This window comes from Epinephelus lanceolatus, chromosome 4, assembly GCF_041903045.1.
Source record: "Epinephelus lanceolatus isolate andai-2023 chromosome 4, ASM4190304v1, whole genome shotgun sequence".
NCBI classification, from domain to species: Eukaryota; Metazoa; Chordata; class Actinopteri; order Perciformes; family Serranidae; genus Epinephelus; species Epinephelus lanceolatus.
In genome coordinates, this window is record NC_135737.1 from 1,423,688 (window position 1) to 1,439,757 (window position 16,070).

Consider the following 16,070-nt stretch of genomic DNA (forward strand, 5'->3'; position numbering starts at 1 on the left):
CACTTCAGCCACTCATCCACAATTTGAATGGCATGCCATAATTATATGATGTAACTTCTATGTTGTGATATGCTTTGTTTTAGTGTGTGTGTTGCTCAGAATTGCCTAATTTTGCCTAAAATTGCCCGGCCCCGACCATTGCTGCGCAGCAGCTATAATTATTATTATTGTCATCATCACTGAGCGCGTTTACATGCACACTAATAAACCGATCATTATCTGATTTCTGGAGTTACCTGATTATTCAAGTGGTCATATAAACAGCATAATCCGATAGGCTTTATCAGATAAAAGCCATTATCTGATTATGAGAAATCAGATAAACACACCTAGCTTTTTCCCCAATAGTCAGATTATTCGATGCATGTATACCCTTTAATCTGTTTTTTTGCTATTTTATACTCCCACTCCACTACATTTTAGAGGGAAATATTGTACTTTCTACTCCACTACGTTAACCTGACAGCTTTTGTTTCCTTTCAAATGAAGATTTTACATAAAATAATATATTTTTTATATTCTCAGTGTTTAAATTGTCACTTTTATTTTATCTTACTGATATGTTAGGCACTTTGCTGTACTTTTACTACGAATCTACCCAAAGTATGTAAAATTGGCTCCACATCGATAAACTACACATTAGAATGCTGTCACATGTATTTGTTAATGATAAAAACAAACAGTACTGTAAGAATATAAGATGTCAGCATGATGAGTGCTTTATTTTGCAAATATATGACTTGCGTACTTTTCGAGGTATTTCAAGGATATGAGTACCTACTGTAACAGGAAGTTTGGGTTTTATGTCATGTACTTGAGAAGAAATCCAACTGAAGGACTGAATCATGTAAACCAGGTTTTTCTGATTATCAGATTATTGAAGTGCATATAAACGCGTCAAATCGGATTATTACCATTACCTGATTATTCCCAGTTATCTGATTATTGTGTGCATGTAACCGTGCTCACTGTTGTTGTCTGGTGCACGTTCTGTTGCTGACGCCTTCATTTAAGTTAGCGTTTTATTTTGGAGGGTATGGACGGACGTTTCCTTGAAGTCATGCTAGCAAACCTGACAGCGGTATTTCACAAGCCTTTCCACTGACTGCCACGTCGAGTTCCGTGAGGACCAGGAGGTTTCTTACTCACTTTACTTTCTGCTGTAACAAACCTGACGTCCAGAACTCTGGGAGAAACACTGGAAGCGGGAGCTAAAACAAATCTGTCAGCGTGGAACTGCTCACAACCCGTAAGATAACGTTCTCTCTTAATGTCACACTTATGGAATCGTCAGCAGTATTTTTTCAGTGTGGGAACTAGCTCACATTTCCTAAAGTTAGTAACGTTATATGCTAACTAGCATGATGAGCCATCGGACACAGGACCGCACTGTTCCTCAACAGCACATGATATTGCAGGAGAGTAAATGTGGAGCCATGTGGCTAACTGACGACCCTGTAGCGTTACGACCAGTCCGTCATTGTAATGAGCTAGCCAGATTAACTCTTTTACTTAACGTAACGTTAGTCGGTTGGTTAAGCATTCACACCATACAGGCATTGTAGCGAATAGCCGCAGGGTTGTGTGGTGGTGTGGCATTTGTAGAGGGAGTGGAAGGTAACTTAGAGACCAACTACAGAAAGCCGATCTCTCCATGCCGGTGGCTGAATTCTTGTTTTTGTTAAGTTTGCTTATGCTGGCTTAAAGATTAGTAGAGTTCCTTAAGATTATGCTTAATGTGCAATCTTTACTGCTACAAAACGCACACGTGGGCGCACAAAGCGAGTGCTTTCCTTTGCAGGATAGAACACACCAGCTGTTAACATGTGGGCTTTATTTCTTTTGATGCTGTAATATTTAACTATAGTTAAGAGACCGTATTAGTGGGAGACAGTCAGGCACCTCTTAACACCTAAAGATGCGGGATGGGAAAGCTGTTTAAATGGAGTGTAATCCGTCAGCCAGTGGTAATAAACATGTAACAGTCAGCTGACAAAGTAAACAACGTTACTCTACAGGGCAAATGGCATAGTAGCTGTCCTAGTTGACAAATGATTGCCTTCATGGACTGTAATTTTCACAGTATTATTGTATGTAAGCCTGAGTGACATTCATCAGTTCTCTGTCTTATGAATGTGCCTTGATTTGTTGGTGTCTAGGGCAATGTGGTGGTGGTGGTAATGTAAACGCAGCTTTTGCCCTTTAATTTATTGACGGATCCAGCGGATCTGCTACTGTCAAATTGTGTGCAGACTCAGCCTGCTCTGAGCACCACAGGCTATGCCAGTATAGTAATGTTGTTATCCCACTTGTTTCCATGGACTGCTGGCCTTTTCAGGTCTGCCTGCTGGTTACATGATTGGCCGCAGCAGAGTGATATTGGGTTGCATTTCTCCAAAAGTTGATTCTGTTTCAACTTTTCGCTGCGGGTTGCTGCCTTTTGTTTTTTTCCAGCATCCACTGTGGCCCCACTACCACAGCCAAACCACACTACCAACATTCAAATGAATGGGAGGACTGGTGTTCTTGCCACAATGCCTGATTGGGTGTGAAAGCAAGCCCAACGATTTATTTCCACCAGATATTGAGACAGATGGCATCTTAATGCTCTCTGTTAATTTACTATAGAGAATAGGAGGAGCAGCCACACAGTGCATGGTGGGAGAGTGTGGCAGGTTTAGGAGAAGGGTTGCAGTGCATGCGCTGGTCTGTATTTGCATAAAGTAGACTAGCTTAACGCAGGTGAGTCAATCCAGTATAGTGGGCCTGGCACACGAAAGGTGCTCAAGCTAGGCGACGTAGTTCTTAAATGAAATCCATATTCAGCAGTGGCATTGCCTCTTTCTTGCCTCTGTTTTCAGAAATTGATTTTGGTTGATTGTATAGATGGAATAACAAAATTTATGAGCAGGCCACCATGTTGTTTCCTGTTAAAATGGTGAGCAGCGAACCAGAGACTGCTCAACTAGCCATGTGTTTTTCCAATCAGGTTCCTTTTGACAATAGGGTCAAGGAGAGAACCGGAACCAACCTACTTTTTTGGTGGGTATGCCCATTAAGCAGCCAGCTGAATGGAGCAGCGCTTCCCCATGCGGCTGTGCCGCATCTGGCGAGTAGGTATAGCTGCAGCTGGAGCAGCTATGTGACCTGCTCACCAGCTACTACATGACTCACCCACCACACCTATATAATCAGCCCCCTTCACTCCTTAGTGTGGAAACCCGAAGCCTGAAGAACATGCTTAGTAAGCATTTAGCTAACTATTAAGTTTGAGGTTAAAAGCGATGTGGTTAAGGGTAGGGTAAGGGTTACTTAAAAGATGTATCACATCTTCATGTATAATGAATTAAACATACATAATTATATTTCTACATTTGGCCTAATATATATATATCTATAGGGCTGGACAATATAGCTAAACATGTTATCAGGATAAAATTTTCTTCATTCTGGTCAGGAGCATGTCAAACTCTATGTGCAAACAGTGTAAAAAAAATGTGAACATATTTTAGCTGACAATGGAAACAGAATAAACAGACAAAATAAAAATCTTAACTGATTTCATTTCTTTGTCAAAGTTTCACACCCACAGTATGTCATTTTTGCTGTTTCCCAATCAAAACAAAAAAAAACAGACTGTGGTGATGTTGTGAAGTAATGTGGGGTTATTTATTGTTGAGGAAAGTCTGTTTGACGTGACTCAAACCGAACTCATGTTTACTGATGAGTTAATAATATATGAAGGTTTCATTCATGTTACCGTTAGTCATGTCATTTTGTTCTAATGAAATAGGCAGTTAAGAATAAGAATAACTTTATTCATCCCCAAGGGGAAATTCAATTATCTGTCAGCTCATCTATTATGTCAAAGAATTATAAAGCCTGATGGCTGTTGGTATAAAGGATCTTCTGTATCTCTCTGTCCTGCATCGAAGAGAGAGGAACCATCCACCAGTTTTTTTGGTCCATCAAGGTGTTGTGGAGTGGATGATCTGGGTTGTTCATGATGGCCTCGAACATCTTCAGTGTGCATCTCCACCACCTCCTCCAGTGTGTCCAACCTGACTCCAGTCACAGAGCCAGCTCTTTTGACTAGTTTGTCCAGCCACCTTGCATCTTTGTGTCTGATGCTTCCTCCCCAGCAGACTGTAGCATAAAACAACATACTTGCCACCACTGACTGATAAAAACATTTGCAGCATCTTACTACAGATGTCGAGAGATCTGAGCTTCCTCAAAAAAAAAGAGGCGGCTCTGCCCCTTTTTGTAGAGGGCGTTTGTCTTTAGGGACCAGTCCAACTTATTATCCAGGTGTACACCTAGATACTTATAGCTTGGCACCATCTCGATGTCCACCCCGCAGGTATTCACTGGCTGAAGAGGGGGCTTGGACCTGCAGAAATCTATGATCATTTCCTTGGTCTGTGAGGTGCTCAGGAGGAGACAGTTCTTGTGATTCCAGTTACTGAAGGCTTTTATCAGGTCCCTATATTCAGACTCCTGCCCATTCCTGATACACGCTACAGTAGCAGTGTCGTCCGAGTATTTCTGGATGTGGCGGGACTCAGAGTTGTATTTGAAGTCCGCCGTGTACAGTGTGAACAGGAATGGAGCAAGGACAGTCCCTTGTGGAGCCCCCGTGCTGCTCATTAATGTCCCAGAAATACAGTTCCCCAACCTGACATACTCTGGCCTTTCTGTCAGGTAATCTGTGATCCAGGAGATAAAGGAAGGATCCACTGCCATCTCTGTGAGCTTGTCTTTGAGTATGTTGGGTTGGATGGTGTTGAATGTGCTTGAAAAATCAAAGAACATGATTCTCACATAAGCGGCAGGTTCCTCCAGATGAGCTAGGGCACGCAGTGTTTCCCACAGGATTTTGGGAAACTATTGGGGGGGGCATCTGAAGAAAATTTTGAACACTGTAAATTGAAATATACAAAATGTACAGAAAGGTAAAATCATCAAGTTTTGAAAAAGTATTGCAATTTCATTTTGTCTTTAATGTTATTATCTTATATTAACTTTTGTAATATGATTATCTTATATAATGTTATTACTATCCTAAAACATTCTCCAGGTCCTCTGTAACTCTGCAGGACTTATTTCCACCCTGCCCAGCAGCAGTACCGTGGCGAACGGTCCCTAACTGCGGGGAGAACGGAGCAGGCTTCCCCGGAGGTCCGCCCCTTTTCCCGGTCCCTCTTCTCCACACTTTGGACTCTAGTTTCGCAGACCGGGCGAGGTGGGGGCGCAGCGCACCTGCGCTTCGCCAACTGGGTGTAGCCAGGCGGATTTTGCAAGTTTGGCACACCGTGCGCCTGGCGCAGCTACTCGTCTGTCCCACCTCCGTCCCTCCTACATGCGCAAGTCGGAAAGAGGGAGGAGAGAAGGCGTGGAGTGGGTTTTACACACATCACACCAATTAAATGAGCCCCTCTCCTCGCCCTTAAATGTGCCGCACGAAGGCGTAATGAGAGTTTACTCAATTCGCCATTGCAGAAGAGAGCAGCAGCGTCAGACGGCCAAACTTCTCCCAGGAGGAAACTGATGTTTTGGCCCGGGAGGTCTGCTTGCAGTGTCCGAATATACGGAACTGCGAGCAGACCTCCACGGGCTGATGATGCAAAGGTAGCCTGGGAGGAGGTCACCACAATTGTAAATCAATGATGCGTTTCTCTCGTGCGCGCGCACTCTTTCTTTCTCTCTCGCAGTCTCACTCTGTTTCTTTTCTTTTGACTTTTCTAAGATGACAGATGCTGAATATATACTCCCTATCTGATGCTGTGGCTGTTTGTGGTTGGCTGAGAGGGATGTGAACTCATTAGTTTGCAGCTGTTTAATCAAATCAGGTTGGGTTTTACGCATGCCAAACGGTGCCAATCCCCTTTGATCTGACATCAGATGTGACGGGACAGTCGATATAGAGATACATTTATGTGCTGATTTCAGATAGTTGCATTGAATAGTGTTTTTTTGGGGGGTATTTATTGCATTGTTAATGTGCCTGATATTCTGGAAACCTGCCTGTGAGGTTTTGGTGACGTGTGCGCACTGTCCACCGGTCAGCCAAACTTCGGCTTACACCGGCTGCGCTCCCCCTGCGTTGACAGTAGACCTGGTTTCAGATGGCGAGCTTTTAGCGCACCTTCGGCGAAGCCTTTTGGCACGAAACTGTCACTGCGCCAAGCTGGATCTGTCGACACCTCCCCCTGCTGCGCCACCACACCCATCTCAGCGCACCTCGGTCTGCCAAACTACCAAACTGAGCGCGCCTCGGGTTGCGCTGCTCGAAACTAGCTCTGCGCGGGGTTCGCCACCCTGCGCTGCACCGGGAAACTAGAGCCCTTTGACTTATTTCCATGCTGCCGACAGTGACAGTATATTCATTGTGCCGACAGTGGCTTGGAAAACCGCCCATAACCGTGTCACACGGGGAAGAGGGAAGGCGGCTGGAGTTCCTCCAACATTTCCGGTTAGATTATCATATATTTTTATTGACAAATATATAGACTGCTTCGGCTGATTTTTTTTTTTTATGCGCACATGTGCCCCTAAATATTTTTTACAGTTTGCACACATGTATTTTTAGTCGAGTGAAACGCTCACACTGTCGAGTGCTGGATCTGACAGCCTGAGCACATCGGCACAAAATGCTATGGCGTTCGAGATATTTATATCATGAGAAGTCAATACTTTCGGCAGCCTAAATCTTTTATTTAGAAACTATGGCGGGTCAAATAAAAATATGGCGGGCTGCCATAGTTTCGTTAATTAATGGGAAACACTGGGCACAGTGAAGCATGTAGAGGACAGCATCGTTCACCCCAATGTGTTGTTTCTATGCAAACTGCAGGGGGTTGAGTTTGTCTTTGATCTCAAGTCTCAGTAGGCGTAGAATCAGCCGCTCCAAGATCTTCATGATGTGCGAAGTGAGGGCAACTGGTCTGAAGTCATTAAGTTCAGCTGGACATTTAATTTTTGGTACCGGCACAAACACAGGAAGTCTTCCACAGTGCCGGCACCCGCCCCAACTGTAGACTGAGGTTGAAGATCTTGTGGAGAGGTTGACACAGTTGGGCAGCACAGTCGTTAAAGAGCCTTGGACACACACCATCTGGGCCAGCAGCCTTCCTAGAGCAAAGTCTTCCCAGCTCCAACCTCACCCTCATCTCTGTGACAGACAAGGGTGGAGGCACAGGTGTAAGAGGGGGGGTGGCTGCCACACTGGAGTTGTACACAAGTTGTGGATGTGGAGGTGATGGAGGAGGAGGAGGAGGAGGAGGAGGAGAAGCAGCATTAGAAGTGGGAGTGGCTGCTGTATTGAATCTATTGAAGAACTGATTAAGTTCATCAGCTCTTTCGCCATCACCCATCACTGGCTGTCTTTTCTTGTTGTAAACAGAGATGGTGTTGACTCCTCTCCACATTTCACGGATGTTGCTGTGTTGTAGATTCCTCTCCAGTTTCTTTTAATATTCCACCTTTGCCATCTTAAGTCTCTTCTTCAACTCATGTTGCACTTGTTTGAGCCATGCTGTTTCACCATCTCTAAAAGCTGCCTTCTTCTCATTGAGGATTGCCTTTATGTCACTGGTAATCCAAGGTTTGTTATTGTGGAAACAGCATACTGTCTTTGTAGGTATGACTGTGTCTCTACAGAAGTTGATGTAATCAGTAAAACAGTCAACTTGTCTATCAATGTCCATGATGTTCTCCTCTTTTTCCAGCAGTACATCCCAGTTTGTGCATTCAAAGCAGTCTCTTAGAGCCTCAGTAACTAGGGTTGGGTACCGAAACTCTGTACTTTTTGTACTTGGTACCGATTCACGTCGGTACTACCAAGTACCGATTCACTTAAAATGAATCGGTGCCAAATTTCGGTACCTGAGGTGGAGGCGGAGCAAGAGTGCATGACTAGCACCTCAGAATCAGCAACAATGGCGACAAAAAAAATGTGCAGACAAAAGTTAACGTGCAGCACTGTTCCTAAATGTTCTCAATAAAATGTTGAAACTGAGAAGTTTAGACTATGGGCCCGAACGACGCATAGTGCGTCCCAATTCACGTCATAGCGAGAAGCCACGCATATCCCGTGAAACTGCAAAACTGTAGCTTTCCGACAAGACCAAGCACTTGTCGGTAGTCCAATGTTTTCACAGTGAAAAAAATTGATAAAGTTACAATAAATTGATGTATAACAGAGCTTTCATACAGCTCTGCACACACATTACTGTTGGATGGATTACTCGCGAATGCAGCATCGCACAGAAATACCACGCATATCACATGAAAGCGCAGGACCACACACATCATTGTGCTGTCTTCCCATCACGCTATAAATCCAGATCAATTGTCTACAAAATAAAAACCTGACGAATTTCTTCACAATCCATTATACAGATCTTGTTATCAGTCACTTCATATAGTGAGGAATATCGTATCTTACCACGTCTTAGGCTTGCGTGTGTTTCTCCCTGTCTATCCACATTTGTAGTCCAGCTTTCAAGATGCAGATATCTCTATATTGTCCAGTTGACACTCCACCAAACTTTGTATGACAAGACCAGCCACTTCACCTTTGCGCACCCAGAAACTGCAGCCTAATTATGCATGCTGACAGGGCCGTAGTCACCATATACATTGAGGGGGACACGTGCCCCCCCACCAATGCCCAAAATGTACCCCCAATATATAACTGAAACTGAAAAACAAATATTATCTTGTAGGACATAATTGCACTTGGCTGACTATTTTTCTACTATCTTAGATGTAAATATTGCATGTTTCTTTCAGATAAAACACATTTTTGACTTGTGAATGAGTCAATGGAATTTCTTGCAATAATGAAAAAATACTGGCAATTATGTCCGCCTGGCACAAACCACATGTTTTGGACAACTGTGAAGTGACAGAATGTCCCAGCATCATGGTTCTTATATTGCCCTCTTCATATATGGCAGAATATGTCAACTTCCAACTTGCTATGGTGAGATACATGTCAAAATGTAAGAATTTAGTAACACAGATTTGTTTTTTTTTCATTGATATAAAAATTAATATAAAATACAGGCACATAGAAGGATATGGAATGATGGCAAATCTGGTTAGCCCAGATTGTCCTGAAAAAAACAAGATATAGCATGTGTATGTAGCCTTTATAATGACTGTGATATGAGCTTAAAAGTAAAGGCAGTAAAAATACCCCAAAAAGGCCTAGGGCCCATTAGGGCTGTCAACGAATATTCTAAATTCGAATTTAAATTCGAATTTGAAAAAAAAAATGGACATTCGAATGTGAAAATTGATATTCGATTGTGGAGAAAAAAAAAAAAAAACACCACCACAGCTGTCCTCTTTGCGAGTGGGCGTTGGCATCAGACGCGCATTTCTCCATGCTGGTCGACAAGCGATTCTGCTCCAAGCTGTTGTCTCCGTCACCCGGCTTGACACATTCGCTCGCGGCTCACACAGAAAATAGATCAGACGCCGAAACGATCGCTGCAGGGCGCGAGCTGGTCACGGTCTGGCGCTTCGAGGCTATTCGCAGCGCTTCCGCGGGTGGTGTGGCCACGGGTCAGAGAGGGGGGGTGAGCAAGAGGTCCACGGTCATTTATAACGTAATGTTATAGATAATTGTTTTATGTGTTTTAATGTGTAGGTATGTAAATGTTTTCAAAGACGTTTATGTTGAAATAAAAATACCTACAAGTAGTTATGTTTCCTTGTATTAATACATATACAAGTATGTTTCCTTGTATTAGTTTGCCCTCTTGTGGACATAATGCGGAAAAAAAAATATTCGAATGGTTCGAACGTATGAGTTATTTTTAGAAGGAATATTTGAACGTCATTTTTGAGCAATTTTGACAGCCCTAGGGCCCATAGGGTTAAAAAGTACCGAAATAAGGTACCGTTTGGTACCGGTACTGAATTCCAGATATCGGTACCAACCCTATCAGTAACCTCTGGTGTCCATTTCCTGACTGTGAGTTTAGTTGCAGGCTGCCTCCACACACGGGGTAACATGTCTGCAGAAGAACCAAGTTGTGATCTGACCTGCCCAGTGGTGGTAAGGCAGTGGCTCTGTAAGCTTCTTTGACATTGGCATACACCAGATCAAGGGTTTTATTTTTTCTGGTTGGACAGTTAACAAACTCTAAATCCAGTCAGGTGAGAGGAGAGGGAAACATGGTTGAAGTCACAGGCAGTCACATTAACTTGCTAACTTACCATTAGCATTAGATGAGTTGACCCATACAGCTATAGAACTTAACTAAGTAACTTTTGCTACAGAGCTAATGTTATGTGGCAAATTCAATCGTGGAGCTGCGCTGTGGTGTTATCTGCGGCCAAAACAATTATACTGAAAATATATTGCTGAGTGTGTTAAAGGGATAGTGCACCCAAAAATGAAAATTCAGCCATTATCTACTCACCCTCATGCTGAGGAATGCTCTGGTGAAGTTTTAGAGCATAGGCGTCATTTAGGTATGGCGAAGTATGGCAGCTGCCATACCTTGGAATTGGGAGGAAAAAAAAGAGAGAGCTTCTGTAGTCATCTTACTCAAGGCGCACTGGCTGGTTGTTTTCATTGTATTGCACTTAAATGGGTCAATAATATGCTCATCAGTGAATACGAGTGTTAGTGAATATGACTGTTATTGAATCAAATTGTTCGCCACTTTGCTCCTCCGCGAGTTGTGAGTTTTGTGAGTTTCCGTATATTTCCAAATAGTTGCCCAGTGGCAAATAGCTGCCAGGCACCTAATAGCCGCGGGGGGTTTGACCCCATTTTGCGCATTAAACACCGGTCCAATTAAACGCCCGGGTGATTATTTCCTCATTCATTGTCTCATGGCTGTCCCTCCTTGAGGGACTGTTTGTGCTTTTACGCACGGGTCGGTGGTGAAGTGGTGCACATGACTCGTGCTACGGACGGACGGACGGACAGACAGCCACGTATCTAAAACAGGTAATACACCTGGCTACATCTTTCCCACATCAAATATCCGTGATCGCCTTGACCCGTGTGTGTAAAAGCGCACACAATTCCGTGTCCTCTCACCGCGGATGCTGTGATTTGATGGCCCGGTACTCATTGTAGCCCACTCTTAAAAGACCCAATAATAATAATAATAATAATAATAATAATAATAATAATAATATTAAGTTACTGTGGACCTATATGCCATGCCTTTTAATAAAATTACCAGAAGAGTTTGCTGAAAAACAGGTAATGTCAGCCTGAATTACTCACGTGCGTCCCCGGTGAAAATCGCTGACATGCATGGGGAATACAGCTTCTACAGGCTCGCCATAGCTTGCTGTCAGGACTCAGGGACCAGAATTCGGAATGGCGGACCGTCGGAATGGCGATATTTCAGTGTGGCGGCCTGTAACTGTTGGTTAAATGGCCCGTTCGGTTGGTATTCGGATAACTGGGGCTTTACTGGTATAATGCAATAGCACCACCCAGCGGTGAAACCCGTGTACACGTGTACACGAAAAAAATGACCCACTCTAAATGTTGAGATTTTTGTACACGAACTCACCCCTACATTATACAGTATTTTTGCACTAAAGAAACATACTGGACAGGAACTGTAACCAAATAACGGCCTAGTGCAGGTCGGTGCAAAAAAAATAAAAACCTTGAGCAAATAGCCGCCTGGTTCTTTTAAACGCCTGTGGTCAAAATCGATTTTGTGAAATAAACGCCCGGGCTACTATTTGGAAAAATACGGTATCTGTGTCTTGTAAAAGCATTTTGCTCTGCTGCTCTAGACAGCCCGTCTAAATGATGTCTTGAAGCCTGTCTGATTGTATGTGGGGTTTTTTTTTCTTTATGTTGGCATGTTAAGCTTGTATTTTCGGTCTCTGGAGACACTCCAATAAATTCGCCTATACAGTATTGTACCAAATTGGCCTTTGTTTTACTGTGTTTCATATAGGGATGGGTCACGATTTTCGATTTTCTAATAGTCGTTTTATTTTTGAAAAATCGATTTTTTAATGTGACTATTACTATTCGCCGTCTTATTTCCCCCCCTTTATTTGACATGCAATTCAGCTCCTAACCGCACGAGGGCAGTCTAGGATTGCTACAGCGGTGTGAGATGCTCTTCTACAAACAGGAAAAACATGCAGAGACTACTACTCCGTGAGGTATGTCCGCAGTCATTCGGGCTTTCATAGTCGAGCGCACTTCCGCGTTGTAGTTTCCTGTAAAAATGTCCGTGAAAAATCCCTGCGATGTGAAAAATACATGCCGAGCAGTCACTGGTGTGCGCGCACAGGGCTTGCAGACGTCCGCGCTGACCTCCGTGGAGTCCGTTCCGCCCGAGTATGTTCGGGCCTTTAAAGATGAATGGATCTCTGTGTGCGTGGCTCGGGGGGGGATTATTCGAAAAATTGTCGAATACTTGCCACGATTTTCGAATAGTGTTTTTGCTTGTGTTGCCCATCCCTAGTTTCATACACCGGACCCCTTGGTTATCTTCTAGAAATGAGCTTGTAATTAATTTATTTCCTTTATTTTCTGTGAAGTTAAACACATGACTAATGATAATTAAACGTCCGCTCGCTGTCCGTGGTGCTGAAATATGCGCTGAAATAGGCCCATTTTCACTGCTCTTACCAAGTCGTGCATTACATGCAGACATGAGGTATTATGAATGTGAATGTGAGAAACAGCTTCATGTCCTTTGAAACAGTTTTCAATAGCATAGTATGTACTTCTGACAGGTCATAGACCAAAGTGAAGTTTTATATAAGTTCATATTTTTGAAACTCCATCATCAGTAGCTCTGTGACGTCATGTCATATTGCCATACCTTAGCTTTTGCTGAAACAACGCCCCTGTCTTAGAGTCCTCACATCCCTTGCCGAGATCGGTGGGGGGAGCGGCTAGCACACCTAATGGCAGACGGCGCCCCAGACTAACGTCCAAGAACACAAAATTGAATCCACAAAGTATCTCCATAATGCTCAGCCGTAGTGATCCAAGTGTCCTGAAGCCCCGACATAAAAAGTGTTTGGAAAAACATCATATGAACTCTGTTTTTAGCCTCACTGTAGCCTGTAGCTCTGACTGCTTCTCTGTGCTCCGCGCTCACGTGTGCATGCTTGCGCAAGACCAGCGAAAGCATGAGCTTTGCTTACCTGTGTTTACATCACATGACATGTGCACGGCAGGGGGAGACAACAGTAACCACAGTAGCTAAAAGATCATTTGCACTACGGTCTTTTAGCAAAGGACAGCCCAACATGTCTGAAGACTTTGAAATTGAGGAGGAACAGCATTTCTTTGTTGAGCCGTATTTGTTTGAGCCCGTGTATACGGACGGAACTCAGGCTACTGGACGAAGCAGCTGCCGCAGCTTATGAGCCTAACCCTCAGCCAGCCGCAGAATACCGGAGTCAAGCACTGGAAACCTGGTGGTGTAGTTGTTTCAAATGCAAAGCAGTGCCAACGGATGAGGAAAGTCTTTGCTGCTCAGACTGGGAATTGGCGATGCCTGCACTTGAGAATCTGGACATCAGTACTGACGATACTGCTGCTCTTCAGAGACCATGCATCACCGATCACCCTGAGCGCGCACACATGAGCGTGGAGCACAGAGAAGCAGTCAGAGCTACAGGCTACAGTGGCTACGGTTACATGATGGCTTCTCGTTCGGAATGAAATAAATCTGAATGCTTCATCTGTTGAGGAGGAGAAGGGAGGTAGAAGACCGTGCTGTGGCGAATGGAAACCGGTGAGTGCAACGAGTCCGACTGCTCTATCTCAGCCCGTTGCTATGCAGCCCATTGCTACGCGCGCTATATATACGTCATCGCGCCAGAAGGGCAAGGAAACGAGCATGTGCAGAAAGACCAGAATGAACTTAGAGGAATGAGTGTATACACGCACACAAAATTCTTTCATTCAGAATGACAAACGGAATAAACCACCCCCTTTAATTGGATTTAATTTTCAATCGGAATGACCATTTTTCAACCCGAATGACGGTTTACATGACCACTTTTAATCGGAATGGCTTTTCATTCCGATCAAAAGTGGAATTAAACTGTCCATGTAAACGTACTGAGTGAGGCTAAAAACAGAGTTCATATGACGTTTTTCCAAACAAATTTTTCTGTCGGGGCTTCAGGACACTTGGATCACTATGGATGAGCAGTATGGAGATACTTTGTGGATTCAATTTTGTGTTCTTGGACGTTAGTCTGGGGCGCCATCTGCCATTAGGTGTGCTAGCCGCTCCCCCTGCCGATCTCTGCAAGGGATGTGAGGACCAGGCCTGGAATTTCGTCATTTTAGGGGCAAGGCCACTTGGCCTTTCACGTTGTCAATTTTTTGAGGGCACAAAGGCCAAAAGCCAGGGCAGCGAGGCCATACAGTAAAACAATGATTTTAAGTCCACGTCCATAATGAATTTAATTTAAGGACTAAGGATGTATAACTAATTGTGAAATGAATAAATAAAATGAGCTCAAGTAATAATAATGAGTATAATAAGTAATAATGTGATTTATTTAATAGCACTAATAAACCCAATGTGTTTTAAATATAGAACAACCAGGTTTATGTATTTATAAGCAAACAATCTTAAATATAAGGCCTAAATATTTTTTGAGTGTACATGATAAACTGATTCACTGAACAAGACTGGCTTATAATTATTTTTGATGTGTTGTTAGATAGCTAACAAACAAACAAACTACAGCAGGGCTATTCAATTACTATTTCAACTGGGCCGCATTTAAAAACCAGATCATGTCGATGGGCCACATTTTTAGCAGTGAGCAATCGATCCACTTTTTTTTTTTTTTGCATACATATATATTTATATACACAAGCATGGCCCTCCTCAACATGATGCAGAAACAGACTAAAAGAGAGCTATCAATGCACAGAAGCATGATAAATGACATTAACAGTGTCTAATAACACACACACACTATCTCTCTACCAGCATCTCCCTCTCTCTTCTTCTCCACACACACACCTCACCTCCTGATGCTTTCCTTACAGGTCAGTTACACAGGATATAGTTTTATACAGTCCATGGCAGCAACAGTCATGTTTACAACAACAGAGTCACTATTTAAAACCCAATAATATCTCACTGGAATATAAATATTCCTCCAGACATCACAATACTGAGTGAAGAAAGTCACGTTATCTCAACATGAAGACAAACATCAGTATCAGTCATTCGTCCTGCTCTCTGTCCCTCCTCTACTGAGGACACTCACTGTCTGCAGGTCGGCTGCCTCAGGTACATGTTCAGAAAAAGTGTTAGCCTACATACAGACAGCTTTCATTTAGTTTGTCTTTAACACCTTGCTGTTAGCACCACGAGTGCGATGTGTTTGTGTCGACCGTGATCATAAATCATAATAGCGTTGAATAGACTGCGGACAGAGCAGATTGAAATAGGCTTTCTACATGCTGATCACATGTATTGATAAAGTATTGGCTTGGCTGGCAGAGGTTTTATTGCAGTTACTCACAATAACAAGCGTAGTTGTCGTCAACTAGAGCAATCTTGAAGTCATATTCCCTTCATCTGCACCGTGGCCTCTGCTGTTGAGTTTGTGTGTCTGTGTGTGTGCGTGCGCTGTGAGGGGTGACATGCAGAGAGCAGGAGAGAGGCTGCAGAATGATGATGAAACCGAAACTTTAAAAAGTAATGCCGATAATAGCGGAGCTTACTGTTATTACGGTCTTGATTAAACTTGCCTTGGGTTGTTTAATACCGGGTCTCGGTACCGATCCCTGCCCGGGCGTTTGATGAAGCCTCCTGGTTGGCTGGTGATAGATTGGTGTCAAACTGTCGTTACAGCCCGTCCGAGCGGTTCATGCCAGGCTCGAATCAAATCCCCCACTGGTGATGTACGCATCGTCTCATTTGATGTTGCCCAATGACTCCAGAATGTCATCACATTATTTTTTTCTCAATAGACACAGGTATCAAAGCCGTGTTGACAGGAAAGAGGCAGAGGAGAAAACCGCAAAATCACCTGGGGCAGTGCGGGCGGGGCATCAAGGCCACTGTGGCCTT

At 43.5% G+C, this 16,070-nt stretch overlaps 1 protein-coding gene across 1 annotated transcript in view; it reads left to right on the forward strand.

Annotated features, from left to right (window-relative positions):
- Window positions 1-1,082: 1,082 nt before the first annotated feature.
- The window catches only part of smco4 (single-pass membrane protein with coiled-coil domains 4), a 40,620-nt gene continuing 25,632 nt past the window's right edge, over window positions 1,083-16,070 (forward strand). Inside the window, exon 1 of the mRNA XM_033632218.2 lies at window positions 1,083-1,249. The gene's annotated coding sequence lies outside the window, so the exon portion shown is untranslated. The remainder of the gene's footprint in view (window positions 1,250-16,070) is intronic.